Genomic DNA, 12,665 nt, shown 5'->3' with positions numbered 1-12,665 from the left:
TACTGGAAATCTGAAGACCTACAGTAGATTTAAATTCCAGCTCTTGTTAGAATTTTTTTAAGATTGTGAGATTACAAAAATGCACATGAATCAAGTTTTAATATACTGTATGATGGGTGGACGAGGCAATCCATTGTACCACTTCTTTCTTTGAATTCTCAGACATGGTTTGGCAGTGCAAGAACTCTGTAACATTAAAAAATTCAATAAAAGTAAATAATATGGTGGGGGGAGAAAGGAATGGTTTTACTCAAGAAATGAAAGGTCTAATAGTTCACCCAGAAAACCAGCTCTTGAGCTTTAAAGGAAAGCCAGAAAAAGCCCTAGTTCTACCTAAAAGTGAAGTTTCTCATCTTGAGGTACTTTACTATCCCGATGAACTACCAAAATTTCACTCTTGTATGTCTTCAGTCATAATTGCTTTACCTGTAAGCAAGTAAGTGTCTTTGAGGAAAAACAGAAAAAGGATACCTTTGTAAACTTTACTCATTAGAAAGTTTGAAGAGTTTCTAGAGAGAATAAAGAAACTAATATGAAAGGAACCTCTAAGTATAAGATTCTGACCAAGCATGGAGATTTTAGAAATTTCTAGCTTTCTAAAATAAAGAAAAGCACTGACAGATCAGTGACAAGAAGAAAAGGATGACAGTTTCAACAAAGGAAAAGCAAACTCTATTCTACCATACTAATACTATAGAGGTTGTACGTCTTGAAAAATTATACTGAAAAGAATAAAAACCAGAAATGTGATGATGGATTTTTTTTAATTTTAGAGTTAAAATAGTCTATAGAGGTATAGTCCAGCGTGTAAACTAAAGAATTTTAGAAAAAGAGGAAGAGAAAGAGAATAATTGTTACCATTAGGTATATATACAATTATTTAAAAACACAAAATCGGTAAAAAATTATAAGTCCTAGTAGAATCAAGGAAATTAGTGTCTTGTATAAAAAAAAGAGTTCACCAAGTTAGTTCATGATTTACGTATATGGAGATAGTTTTATGTAGACCTGACATAATTTATAAGAAACTGCCATCATAGTTGATATATATTTATATATACTGTGCCATCATAATTGAGATATATATATTTATATATATTTGAAGTTATTAAAATCTATTCCTATGAGCATCAAAATATTACAGTATGAGACATTTCCCTTTAAAAATCCTGTTAAAGCATTTTCATTTTATTTTTGACAGATTGAACATATAAGCCTGTTAAGTATTGCTCTTAAACCCCTTTCTCAGGTATTTTCCCCATACCGAATATGGACATTTTCTTTCTAGTTTGTTATGTGACAGCACAAATAATGTGTTTACAGTTTTATCCTACTAGCTCTTTTATACTTAAAGTTCTCTTGATTGGAACAGTAAGCTCTCAATGTTCTTCCCAATCATTACATTAATCCGCCTATGGCTAAGAATCAATTTTCTACTTGCCTGATATGATCCTATACTTCAAATAATTTATCTCTGTAATCTATAGTAATATTTTGATGTGATGGTTTTGTGCAGTAATTAATAATATAAATTTGTATAAGATTTTAATACTTAAGAGTTTATCAGAAAGTCTTAATTTTGCCTGTTAAACACAGCATATCTTTAAAATATTAGATAACTATTTAGTTCCTAGATGGAAACTAAAATCCATGTTGTAGGAGAAATTATGAACAAAACCAAGGACATTTAGTTCCGACTTATTAAATCACAATTTCTGTGTGTGGTACTCAGGGATGTGTATTTTAGAAAATGCCCTGGGTAATTCTAATAATGCCAAGTTTAGGAAGAAGTACAGAAAATACTTTCTACACTCTGGTTATGCTTGTTTTTTGAATTAATTTGTAAGACTTACATGTCCTACTTATAGCATGACTTGTGTTCAGTAAACTTTTTATTGTGATGCTATCTTTAGCACATATTTTTGCATGTTTTGGGCACTGGAAATTCCATGGAGCATCAAAATTGCCTGGACAGTGTTATGTGAAATCATTGTTATGAAGCAGTTTTCGATATGTCGATTCTGTGTTTGCAGTGCCATTGAGCAGTCTAAGAGGAGTCTGCATCTCTAAGTGCATGAACTTGTAGACATAACATATTGTCACAGTTTGTTTTTCATGGCTGAAAGTTATAATATGTTCATATTTAGTAACCCTCTGCTCCTATTCCTTGCTTTTCTCCAATAAGCAATCCAGTGTCACACCTAAAAGTGAGGATTTTGATGAATCACACTTGCTACACAGGCACAGAAAATGTTTTACAAAAAAGCACAACTCAACAGAGGCCTATTCTAAATTGCAGAATTTTAAAACTGTAGTTCATTTGGTAACTGTACAGTAAATGGCAGTAGGAACAAACATTATACGAGAAAGACAAAAATCTCACCTTATGTGAATTATATATAACTACTAGCATTGAAGTGGCATGATTGATTCCCTTTAAGTCACTCACACAACAGTAATTAAAGCCTTTAGTTTTTCTCCTTATTCATACTCTAGGGCTTTTATCCTACTGGAAAGTTCTGGGTGAACTGAGTACCAGAGTAGGACCCACACACAAATGACAAGAAATCCATAATTTTATAGCTCAAAGTTGGCTGTTCCAGTTATGTTTTTTTAAGTGTTTTCTTTGAGTCCCTCTAAAACACTATTTTTTTTTCTTTTTCTCCCCTTTCTGTTACATTCTCATTTACCTTAGTGGATGTTGGTTCTATGATAGAGGATCCACAATCAAAAACAAAGATTTTAAAATTGCTATTCATTTATCCAATGCTGCTTGCTATCAATGACTATGCGGCCTCTGTGATAGAGAACAATGTGTACATATTTGAGTCATCTTGAGTGTATGAAAACATAAAAGGACCTGCAGCATGCTTGTTTAGGATTTTTATAAAAGTTTCATTGATTATAAATGTCACTTTACCTTTTGGCTCTGTTTGATCCAAGAAGACAAGAAAACCTCATGATAGCCCCTAGGTAGCTGTTTTATTCAGTAGTCAGACCTCAAAACATTTGTTTCTGTAAATGGCAGAGAATGAGTTACTTTTATGATGCATCTTGATTAGGTGAGGTTAATGTGAATCTTTTGCTTGGACAGAAGGGAAGGGCCAAATGAAACTGGAACTCTTGATAAATTCTCAAGAGTATATTTAAAGGTAAGTTGACTTTCCTCCAATAAATAATAAATAGGAAATATGCCTTCCCTTAATGTAAATCACATAGTCAGATTTGGAGAAATTTAGGTGGACTTTTTTTTTTCTCTTTTAGACAGGGCTCAAGAGATCATCCTGCCTCATTTTCCTTTGGATTGTATTTTTAAAGAGTTTGTCACAAAAATTTTGTTGGGAATGTAGGAATCCAGAATGGCCAATATAGCTAAAAGGATGCCTTGGTGTAGTATATTTATTTTATGTGTTTTCTATGTTTTTTGGTCTGTTACTCTGGCTGTTAACCTGTTATGATAATTAACTTGATAAAAGACTTAAAACATGCTATTATCAGTGATTAAGAGTTGGGGGTGCTCCGAATTTTCGGAGTTTCCGTTAGTTCATAGCACCTTTATTTACAATACCCAAATTTAGGAAACCACATATATATTGGAATGGATATTTACCATGAAAAATATATATAATAGAATATTACTCACCAATAAAAAGGAAGTATTAAAGGTGCATATCTCCAATGATGAATGTCATTATGTTGTACACCTAAAATGTACCAATAAAAGGATATACAAAAAAACCCTCTCCAATCTTAAGTAGTAGATTTAAGTTTAGAGAAAGATGGTGAAATGTGAGACCTCAAAGAAGGCACAGCACAACAAAGACTCCTCCCTTTTCACCAAGTATACATACAAGAGATGCAGTAAAACCTCTCATTAGCTATTAGAGAATATATTGAATCTAAAATATAAATAACTGTGATTTATGCTCAAAATAGTACATGTCCCAAATTATATAAAAAAAAATAAAAAGGAAGTAATAATACATGCAATACTGAAATGAATCTCAAAGACATTGTGCTAAGTCAAATAAGCCAGTCTCAAAAATTTGTATTCTGTTTGATTCCATTTACATGGCATTTTATAAAAGACAAAATTATGGTAGTGGAGAACAGAGTGGTTGTAAGTTTTAGGGTAGGAGGCAAGGTGTGACTATAGAGGAATGGCAAAAGTAGTGTTTTAGATTGATGGAAGTACTCAGTATCTTAATTGTGAGGATGGTCTTAATCTATATATGTATTAAAATTCATAAAAATGTATGCCCTAAAAAGCTAATTTTCTTCTTTTTTTGGGTACCGGGGATCGAACTCAGGACCTTGCGCTTACGAGGCAGGTGGCAGAACCACTGAGCTAAATCCCCGGCCCCCTAAAAAGCTAATTTTACTATATACTGATATTAAAAATTAAAAGCTTTTGCTGGAAAATTTTTTCCTGCCTTTTGTCTCAGGCATCTTCCATATTAATACCACATTCAGTTTTCCAAAGGATGTTCTGGTATATTCCTATAGACTCATCACTTATCAAGCCATATAGAGTAGCAGCCTCATGCATTTTGGGTTTTTTTGTTTGTTTTTTGCATGCATGATGTTTTATTCTTTGAAGAATGGTTCTGAAACATCACACTAAGGCCGAAAAACAAAGTTTGAGGTAAACAGTTTTGAGGATGAGTTATAAACACATGTAATGCTTGTTCATTCTAAGGAATCCTGATCTTGGAGCTTATGATGTACCAGTTGGCAGTAGCACCCACGTTTCCCAGAGCTGGTCATTATTTTTCTCCTGTTTTCATAGACTTCTCATTAGCTGCCTTCTGCTTTTTTTGCGTGATCTCAGAGTCCCTCTGGTTTCTTTGAGAAGTAGTCAAGCTATCCTCTTTTCTTTTTCCCTTGCCAATTTCTTGGGTTTTCTTCATATTCTTCTATCGGGCGAGTTCTCGTTGATTACCACGGACCATGCCGACCACCCGGCGGAGCCTAGAGTAGAGCGACTCAGACAAGCAACGGTTCCCTCACATGCCCAGCGGCCGCTGCCACCCGACAATCTGGAAGGCTGAGCCCACGTGGGCCCTCAGCGGGGCGACGCCTCCGCTCTCACAGCCGGCGCCCCCCCCCCCAGCCTCATGCGTTTTGATTTCTGGACTCCTTTATTCTCCGAAATTTATTGAGGACCCCATGTACCTGTTATGTAGGTTATATCTATTTCATGTAATATCTATTACATTCACTATAATAGGAATTAAAACGAAAAATAAAATATTCATTTTAAAGTAATAACAGTAGATCTGTTACATGTTAGTATAAATAATGTATTTTTATGAAAACTACATTTTCCAAAACAAAAAAAATATTTTGTGAGAAGAGTGACACTGCTTGACACTTTCGCAACTCTCTTTAATGTCTCGCTTAATAGAAGAAAGCTGGACTCTACATCAGGTACTGAATTCACTCTGTTGTGATGTCACATGCTGTGTACCTCCTGGAGATTTCACTGTATACTCATGCGAGAAAGTGAAAAAGACAAATATCCTCTGAGTATGAAAATACTGTTTACATCTTTAAACCACACTTAAAAACCACTCACTGCTTTAGAGCTAGTAGAAGCATAGGTTGGTCTTTACATTGTGTCTGTGGTAACTCAGCGACTATATATTGATTCACCAATGGACTTTGATTGTCTTTAGGGAAATTTCTTTTTTTTTTTTTTGGTACTGAGGATTGAACTCAGGACCCTGCGCTTGCCAGGCAGGTGCTACGCTGCTGAGCTAAATCCCCGGCCCTCTTTAGGGCAATTTCAACCACATTCCTTAACTGACCTCCATAAGGTTTTTTGGCATTTACAATAAGCTTACAGACCTTTGGTACTATAGATTGGATTAGCCCTGGCTCCAAAAGCTTGTATAATATACACAGTTTATTTGCAAGATGCTTTTTGGCATACCATAAGCATGTACTCATGGTGTCTTTCTCATCTTGTGCCAAATTTTTGAAGTTTCATAGCTGCATGCTTTGTTGAAACTGAAATGTGGCCTATGAATATAAGAATGACTGTGAATGACTATAGGTCATATTTCTATGCCAATAACTGTAAAATTTTTATCTCAGATCTCAGCATTCTCCCTCTTGCAAACCTGTCCTTATAACTGCATGATAATATTATCTAGCCCAACCAAGCATGATGGCACAGGCCTTAGTCCCAGCACTAGGGAGATTGAGATGGGAAGATCATTTGAGCCCAAGAATTCCAGACCGGCCCAGACCACAAAGAAAAACCCCATTTCAAAAAGAAAAGTCTCACCCAAATGACTTACAAATGCCTCAAATTAAATGTCTCCAAATGCTATCCAGTTGCCTTTATCCAAAAAATGACTTGCTTTTTCCCTATAGTTCTCAGCAATTATAACATGCATCTGGTCAGCCACTCTGTGATAACTTCTTGAACACCTACTAGATACTGTTCTAAACCTTCTAAATGTTACCTCATTTTATAGTTATATAAGTAATAATAGATGAAAATGGAAACCAACATTTAGGTTATATATATGTGTGTGTGTGTGTGTGTGTGTGTGTGTGTGTGTGTGTGTGTGCGCTGAGGACCCTTCTATACATCTTACATATGTTCATTTATGTAGCTCTCACAACAATCTTATAAGTTACATATTATTATTAACCTTGTTTTATAGATGAAGTGAGGCCCAGAGAGGTTAAGTAACTTAAGATAGCTGTAGAGTACCCAATTCTGTCTGACACCAAAGTATCATTCTCAGCCATTATGTTGCCCTAATTACCCTTCAAAGTCAGACTCCTGTCTTCCCTATGCGGCACACATCTAAGTTAGGTGTTCTGTGCTTCTAAAGTACCTGTTACTGTCATCCAGAGACCATTATTCTATCCAGCATACCTAAGGGATGTGGTATAAATGCTACAGCAGTGTAGCTGCATCTTTTGGAGCCAGGGACCATCCCAGTGCCTTTTTCATAATAAATGCTAGTAAATTATCATTCTTTTAACTGACTTGTCTTTCCTCAGCCCCTTCATCATTTCCCTTCTATTCTTCTTCCAAGCTTCCTATTACTGTTATATTCTCCCTGCAACATTCTGTATACTGCCATCATAACACCTGCCACATTGTGTATTCATTCTTTAGCTGCCTATTTCTCCTTGTTTTCCTATAAATATTCAAAAGTAGTTGCTCCTTCCTTCATGTACTTCCATGTTTGCATACAGAACTGATACATATTAGACTCTCGGATATTTATTGAATACATATATGGAAATAAAATTTATATTGATTCATGAATGGGACAACAGAAAGATCTGACAGTGTATGGAATATTTCATCTATGAAATTTTATTCTTTAAATTCTTTGGTCTCAAAATATTTTGATCATTCACAGGTCCACTTATGAGGGTATGAAGATTTAGTTGGCACATTTAGGAAAACTGTTCTTAAGACAAGTTCTAAATACTGTTTGTGTGACATCTGGCTTCATATTCATTAGTTGCCAAGTATGCACAGAAATGATAACTAGAAACTAGCACAACATAAAAATCATGAATTCTTTCTTTGAATGTAGTAGGTGGAATTTAAATACTTGCTTGGATCTCTCTTTGCTTTTGCTGTTTGACTAACTTGGCACAGCAACAGATCCATAATATTCCATTTATAGATCGAGAAGACCATTTTTGCTAGATTGATTTATTGAGATGAACAGCTAAAACAAGTTAAATCCCATCATCACATCTCTGCATTAATTTTAACATGAATTCAGTTGGTGTTAAATGGACATTAGTTTTTATTGTCTCAGAGATTGGACTTTTCCTCCAGTAAAGCAGAATAATGTATCTATATGGTATTCTATCTTGAGCAGTACATAAAGATTAGTAAATAAGGCCCCACTAAAAATACTTATAATGTAAGTAACATGAGTCCCAGTAGCATTTCTAATGTCCATTATTGCTTATTCTGAGGATCAGAGCTCATTTTACTGAGCCATTTAGTCAAACCGTGTGATTATTTAGAAAGTTAATTCATGCATACTAAAATCTAGCTTAAGTAATGCAGAGGGTAGGAGGTAAAACTCTATGGAGACGATAGTCCTTTTTGTTATTTAATGATCAGCCATAATTAACTTGCAAATTTGAAATAATTAGAACAAATTAAAGGTATTTAACTTTGCCTCCCTAAAGAAAAATTCAAATTGCACCAAATGCAGCTTTAAATTATTCAAGTCTCAGAGGTCTAGGCTAGATTTTTTTTTTCATAATGCCTTCTCTATGATGAGAATACCAATCTGCTTTTTGTCAGAAGGCATCCTATCAAGTAATTGTTCTTTGTGTTAATAAATGACAGCTATTCTTCTTTGTAAAAGTATTTCAGTCTCCCCAGACTACATCAGCATTTCTGTGGCATTTTAATTCAATAAAACAAAAGGTTAATGTTTTTCTACTTTTTAAGAAATGCAAATATAAATGGTTTTCAATTGGTCCTGAATGACATTTACAATTTGCCATTCAAGCTCAGATATACTATCGCGATATGAAATTTGGGCAAAATAGAAAAAGTTTAAGGTGATTTGGATTATTAGAATTTTATTGGACTTCAAGAACTGAAAATGTTTCTGTATTTTCCACCCAAACTCAGGGTTTCCCATTTAGTGTTTATTGTTTATAATAATAAAATATGAAATTATAGTTTAGTAAAATCTTAGTGACCTAAGGGTGACCTGTACAGTGTAGCAATCCTAAATGCTATGGCTTCAAATCTCTTCTGCTATCTTGACCTAGATCATTTTGCTATCATTTTTAACAGCTCCAACAGTTAATAAGAATAACAGGAAAGTATTCCCATTAGTACCATCCATATCAGTGAATGATGTGGACATACCAACCTTCTCAATGGATTTTGCATGTTTTATCTGGACTGTTAAATGATAAGGAACACTTTAACTGGCAGTTAGATTTTGACTGTGGTACATGGCACAAAGTATATGCTTCAGTTTAGTATCTGGGTTTAATTTTGATACATCTTGGTATACTGTAAAATTCCTTGGTGTATTTTTAAAATTTTTTTCTTCTACTTTGTTTTGTAATCACCTATTGAAATAAAATTTACAATAAATAAGATGTACATACCAAGTTTGATGTGTTTTAACAAATAAATTTACCTGGGTGACTAATACCCTAAGTAATATATAAAGAATCTGTCACCCCAAAAAGTATCTTGTGTCATGTTTCAGTAAGTTCCTTCACAATTTCCTGCCACAAGTAAGCAACGATCTGATTTCAAAGTGATTTATCACTTCAAATTATTTTGCATGCTAAATCTTCTAATAAGCATAATCATACATTATATTACACATGTGTGTGGTAATTTACCCACCATAATGTTTTGGAGATATTCTATATTGCTGAATGTTTCAATATTCCATTACTTTTTTATTCCTTAGTAGTAACCCATTGTGTAAATATATCACAACTTGTTTATCAGTTCATCTGTTGGTGGACATTTGGATTGCTTCCACATTTTTTTTTTTATGAATGGGTAGGAGAGCAACTGAACTTCTATAAACATTTGTGTACAAGTGTTTAGTAACACAGACTTTTTTCCTCCTAAATAAATATCAAGAACTGGAATTACAGTAACATATTGTAACTTTGTTTTGTAATTATAAATAAAACAGCCAAACTGTTCCCAAGGAGCTAACAATGCTCCTTGATTTACAAGGAGTAAATATCCCAAGAAATATATTATAAATTGAAAATATTGTGAGTTGAAAATGTATTTAATATATGTAACCTACTGAGCAATATAGCAACACAGTACACTGTAGAGAATCAGTTGTTTCCCCTTGTGATCACATGGCTGACTGGGAGCTATAGCTCCCTTCCTCTGCCCAGCATATTGTAGGAGTATTGTACATATTGTACATATTGCTAGTTTAAGAAAAAAATCAAAATTAAAAGTGGGTTTATACTGAATGTGTATTACTTCGTACCACTATAAAGCTGAAAAATCATATGTTGAACCCTTGTAAACCAGGGACCACTTGTATAACAATTCTACTAGGAAAGTATCAGTTACTCCATGTCATTGCCAAGGTTTGGTATTTATCTCTTTTTCTCTCAGCATGTGGTTTACCTCTTTATTTCCTTGGTGGTGTTTTTGAAGAGCTGGAGTTTTTAATATAGATGAAGATTAGAAAGATGTCCTTTTGTGTTTTCCTATAGAAGTTGTATTTTTTTAACTTTGATATTTAAGTCTGTGATCTGTTTTGAAATCATTGGAATACTGTGAGATAGGGCTCAAGATTTTTTTTCATGTACATATCAAATTATTCCAGAATCATTTCTTGAGGAATTAACTGATACATTGTTAAAAGACAGTTGTGCATATATATCCACACAGATGTATGGATTTCCATTCCATTGATCTGTATGTCCATTCTTTCACCAGTAACACACAATATGGATTACTTGAGCTTTATGGTAAATCATGAAATCAAGTAGAATAAGTTTTGTAACTTTTTATGAGAAATTATTTTAGGAGGCTGTGCCTGGTAGCATATGCCTATCATCCCAGTATTTGACAAGCTGAGGCAAGACAATTGCAAATTCAAGTTCTACTTGTGCCTACTAGCAAGAACTTTTCTCAAAATAAAAAAGAACTGGGGTTGTAGCTCCAGTATGAAAGTTCTGGTCTCAATCCCTAGTACCACACACAAAAAAAATTCTTCCCAGGTCACACTTGCAAATGATGTAAGGTCCTCTTACTAGGTCTCACCTCTTAAAGGTCCCATACTTAACAGTACCACCACTATGGGGATCAGGTTCCCAACACATGAACTTTGGGGGAATAAACCACATCCAAGCCATAATATGCTTTGTCAGATTGAAATAGTTATCTTTTATTCCTAGTTTCACAGAGCTTTTATAAACATTTATTTTCTCTACATTTATTAGTATAATCATCTGGTTTTTTAACATGATCATTTACCTGGACTTAGTGGGAATATTGGAAATACTTCATTTTGAAAAAAAATCCTCACTAGGCCATCATATATATTTTATATATTGCTGGATTTTCATTTTTTTAACTTATATTTTGTTAAGGATTCTTGTGTCATATATTTATGAGAAATATTACTTCTTAATCTTTCATTAAAATCAGATTTTCATATCACACAGTAATATAAAATGTGTTCAGAAATGTTCTGTCCTACTTCTGAAAGGATTTGTGTGAGATTGGTAATATTTCTTCCTCACCTGTAGTAGAATTTACCAACAAAACTATCTGGGCAGTTTTGGTTTTTTGCTTGGTTTGTTTTGTTTTTGTGGGATCATCTTTGATTATGAACTCAATTCCTTTAGTAAGTATGAATCTGTTAATATTTTCTGTTTTTTGAGTTAGTTTTGACAAATATTTTTCCAGACATGTATGCATTTCATTTTATCTTATTGAATATATTGGCATAAAGTAATATACCCTTACTATTCTTTTATTATGGGTAGGTATGCCATCTCTTTATAGTGCTATACCATCTGTGATTTGGCATAGGGGTTTATCAATTTTATTAGTCTTTTCAAGAGACCAACTTTTGTGTTTCTTTCATGTTTTTACTATATGTCTATTTCATGGAGTTACTTTTAGTAAAAAGTAACTTTCCTTCCTTCTCCTTGCCAATATAGTATCTAGTTTAATCTTCCATTTTTAGCTGCAATTTTCCCTCAAAAAACTGCTTCAAATTTTATGTTTCCTTTTTATTTACTTAACAGTACCTATTAATTACTATTTTTAACCTATTATAATTTATTCAGAGGTATGTTCAATAACATCAAAATACTTGGGAATATTTTTTAGATTTTTTTCTTTTGTTTATGTTTTGTTGCTTTGTTTTATTTTTGTTTTGTTTGTTATTTTGAGATGAGATCTTGCTACTTAGTCCAGGCTGGCCTGACACTCCAGTGTAGCCATCTTGGCCTTGTACTGTCAATCCTCCTGCCTTAACCTCCCAAGAATTATGGGTATGTACCACAATGTTTAGCTTATGTAACTTGTTTTTTATTACTAGTTTAACTCCATTGTGATCAGATTACATATTCTATTAACTTTCATTCTTTTGAAATGTATTAAAATTTACTTTATCATCCAGTATATGATCTGTCTTGGTTTATACATGCCAGACCAAATTAATGAACAATGTTGTTCTATTCTTCTTCAGCCTGTTGATTTTTTTTTTGTCTTGTCCTGTTAAGTGATAACAAGGGAATGCTAAAATCTTGGGATATTGTGTGGATTTCTATACTTTTTTCCTTCAGTGTTATCCTATTTTGAAGCTCTATTTTAGATGCATATGTATTTTTAATTTATGTGTTTTTCTGATAAGTTATCCATTTTATCATATTTGTCTTTATCTCTGGTAATACTCATTTTTCTTAATGTCAACTTGATTTGGTACTATATAACCATTGCCGCCTTCAGCATATGTTGTTTACATGGCATATCTCTTTCCATCCTTTTATAGTGACCTATTTATTATTTTATATTTCAGGTGCCACTCTTGAAAGCAGTATATGCTTATGTTCTGAATTATCTTTAGTCTTGACAATCTATTCCATTTGAGTCCATAATTCATTTAAATTTAACTTAATGATACCATTTGGTTTAAGGT

General features: G+C 33.4%; 1 protein-coding gene and 1 pseudogene across 4 annotated transcripts in view; one reads left to right on the top strand and one right to left on the bottom strand.

The window, feature by feature from the left end:
• Kiaa1328 (KIAA1328 ortholog) overlaps positions 1–12,665 on the top strand; it is a 308,994-nt gene that overhangs the window by 206,562 nt on the left and 89,767 nt on the right. The window lies entirely within an intron of this gene.
• LOC101716654 (small EDRK-rich factor 1 pseudogene) lies at positions 4,363–5,028 on the bottom strand (annotated as a pseudogene).

This window comes from Heterocephalus glaber, unplaced genomic scaffold (genome assembly GCF_053883595.1).
Source record: "Heterocephalus glaber isolate CG9 unplaced genomic scaffold, H.glaber_assembly_v1.0 deba00000331, whole genome shotgun sequence".
In the NCBI taxonomy this organism is placed as follows: Eukaryota; Metazoa; Chordata; class Mammalia; order Rodentia; family Bathyergidae; genus Heterocephalus; species Heterocephalus glaber.
The sequence above is the reverse complement of the archived record's forward strand: the minus strand, read 5'-3'. Positions and strand labels throughout refer to the sequence as shown.